Raw genomic sequence first — 3478 nt, forward strand, 5'->3', positions numbered from 1 at the left:
TCTGCCTATGGTTGCCGCAAACCGCCTCGCGGCTGTCCTCCCCAATACGCCGGAGAGGCAACATGACGGTTGTTCTTCAAGCCTGTGAGACAAGGACATGTAGACATGGGGGCGAATGGCTGCAGACTGTGTGCCTGGCCGGCGCTGTACCACTGCAAATTCTTGGGCAAGCCTATGCTGTATGACCGCATGAATGGCTCTTCAGTACACCAGCTTCGCAAGAAGCTCTTACGGGTCTGAGATTAGGACGAGCGTGACTTTTTGTTTGTTAATATTGTCACTTGCAACCCTGCACTCGTCATTTTAATGCACGCAATAAACTGTTGCAAGAGTTATAATGAGTCTTCTGTCATTCCTCCTATTCCTCACCGTTCATTATTTAGTGAATTAAAGCAACACAGTGAGAGTGTGCGTCGTACAACTTCACTAAAGGGCCAGCCACTACACATGATTTGAAAGCCCCGCCGTGCCATGGTGGTATAGTGGCTAAGGTACTCGGCTGCTGCCACCCGGTCGCGGGATCAAATCCCGGCTGCGGCGGCTGCATTTTCGATAGAGGCGAAAATGCTGTAGACTCGTGTGCAGAGATTTGGGGGCACGTTAAAGAACCGGCCCAAGTGGTCGAGATTTCTGGAGCACTCCACTAGAGCGTCTCTAATAATCATATGGTGGTTTTGGGACGCTAAGCCCCACATATTAGTTAATATGCTTTGAAAATTCAAAAGAACAAGCATGGTTTTCTCTGCTTGAGTTTCCGGAGTTTCCGGCCCGATTCACGGCACCCGCGTGATGTGATCCACACACACACACACACACACACACACACACACACACACACACACACACACACACACACACACACAAAATGACGTGCTAATAAGGTTGCGTGCTACGCGATCCCAACAAGCTAAAAAGTTTCACATTCACTGCAACGGCAAAAGGTGGCTCTTATCGAGGCTCTCAAATTAAAATGCAAATATATACCACTAGGTGGATGGTGAGGCTGGCGGTCATTCCTTCGTTTATTTTATAAAGCGGACGAAGAAATGACCGCTAAAATAGCTGAGTGGTGAAGCATCGAACGAGTTAGCACAAGGTCGCAAAGTTCGGTTACTGCCAGGGGCAGGTTATGTTTTCGGCCCCTGTTCCTTTGTCACATTTACATTACAACTACTTCTAATATCATCCCTTCTAATCATTGTCTGTTCTCATCAATACTGCATTGGAAAAAAATGGCCCCGTATCTGCATGTTAAACTGCAAATGTCGTCGAAAGACAAGATTTGCATAGGTCTTGCGTGTGGAGAGAGTAAACAAAACATTCATTTGATGTTGTGCGCAAGAAAACCAGTGAATGGTATTCTGGAGGTGCTGCGTTAGAGTGCGTCGAGTGTACAGCGGAGGCGAACGAGCGCACCAAGTCACGTCACACGTGAGACATGAGCGCCATCTGGCAGTTTTCTTGGAAAACGACTCGTGTGGCTCTGAGACGAGTGTGCGCGCCCGTCTCAGAGGGGATAAGATGTAGGATGCAAGGTGACGGGTAGGTGCGACCACTGTCTCGCTTTAGCAAAGCGTTGGAAACACTTACTTTTTCGTGCAAGCATTGCGTAGTGAGTGCAGTGTGATAAACGCTACGGTCCTTAAAACTACTTATGTATGCCTTTTATACTAAAAGACGCACATACAAAACATATACGTGTTGTTATAGTGCCTAAGATATGCGCAATTTTGCTTTTTAATTGACAATTGCTCAAGTATGGACGCTAAACCTTGAGTAACATTGGTGGGTGCTGCGGATGGGGTCAGCTGTTTCAAGTATCTGTATGTTAAGAGCGGACAGACAGACAGACAGACAGACAGACCAAAGCTTCTGCGTCGTAGGCCCCGAGAGAGACTATCGTCTTTAAAAAACAAGCCCCAAAGATTACTTCTTTTTCTTCAATCGTCGGGGGGTCTCGTTTTGGTAGAATGGATGCCGTCAGGTAGTAATGATTTAATTGATATGTAGCGTTTAACCTGCCAAAACCATCACATTATTATGAGAGCCGCCGTAGTGGAGGGCTTAGGAAATTTTGACCACCTGGGATTTTTAACATGCACCCACATCTGCGCACACGGGCCTACAGCAACTTCGCCTTCTTCAAAAATTCTGCAGCTGCAGCTAAGATTCCATTCCGTGACCTGCAGTTGAGCAGCCATGTACCTTAGCCACTAGACCACCCAGGCGGGGCGTTCAAGTAGTATGAGAAAGATTATTGATTAGCTGCCAGCTCGTAAAGAGATCACGCGCTACAAGGCGCCAACGGGCACTATTCCACACTTGCCGTAATGGCAACAGGCAGCGATTACAGATGCTCACGCGTTTAAATGCACATGACTAGATTGTAGAGCGCATCAAATCAACTGTACAAAAGACACTTAAACACACCAAAATTTCGATGTCTCAAAAATATTGTTAGGGTGAGATACCTTTATTTACAGGAGATGATGAATGCGAGAGTCCAGGGATCTGGCCGATCACCGCTCGTGCCAACCTCGTTCTCCTCTTCTTCCACGCGCCCCCCCCCCCCCCCCCAGTGTCGTAGCAATTCCCCCTTTGCAGACGATGCCCACCGGGCGAGTTAGGCTTCGTTGCGGTGATAGCGTTTTAGACGGGCAACATGAACGACGTTGGTCTTGCTTGAGCGGCGGCCAGTTGACAACAGCTGAGATATCACATATGTGACATCGCTGAGACGTTCCAGGGCAACAAACGGACCGGTGTAGTTGGCCAGAAACTTTTGGCAGAGGCCGCGCTTGCGAAGCGGCGTCCAAAGCCACACCAAATCCCCTTTCTCAAACAATACGTGCCAGTGAATTCTGTCGTAACGGTTCTTGGAGCGTTTCTGGGAGACGAAAGTTCGAAGACAGGCGATGCGCCGGGCCTCTTCTGCGCGGCAAATGGTTTCGGTGAGAGTAGGTTGATCAGTCTCGGAAAAAGGAAGGATAGTGTCAAGAGCTGTGCGGGGTTGGTGTGCGTAGAGCAGATAAAATGGACTGTATCGCGTTGTTTCGTGCTGTGCAGTGTTGTTAGAGTACGTTGATCAGTCTCGGAAAAAGGAAGGATAGTGCCAAGAGCTGTGCGGGGTTGGTGTGCGTAGAGCAGATAAAATGGACTGTATCTCGTTGTTTCGTGCTGTGCAGTGTTGTAGGCGAAAGTTATAAATGCCAAAATCGCGTCCCGTGTTTTGTGTCCAGATTCAACATACATGGAAATTATGTTGACGAGAGTCCTATTAGTTCGTTCCGTCAAACCATTAGCCTGCGGGTGATACGGGGTAGTGTGACGAAAATGGCACGAAGCAAGACGAAGGAGGTCTTCAACTACATCGGCAACAAATTGCCGCCCGTGATCACTGATGATGACACGGGGGGATCCATGGCGTAATATAACGTGTGACAGCATGAACTGTGAAACTTGAGTGGCCGTTGCCGCA

The sequence above is a fragment of the Rhipicephalus microplus genome, chromosome 8, assembly GCF_043290135.1.
Source record: "Rhipicephalus microplus isolate Deutch F79 chromosome 8, USDA_Rmic, whole genome shotgun sequence".
Lineage (NCBI taxonomy): Eukaryota > Metazoa > Arthropoda > Arachnida > Ixodida > Ixodidae > Rhipicephalus > Rhipicephalus microplus.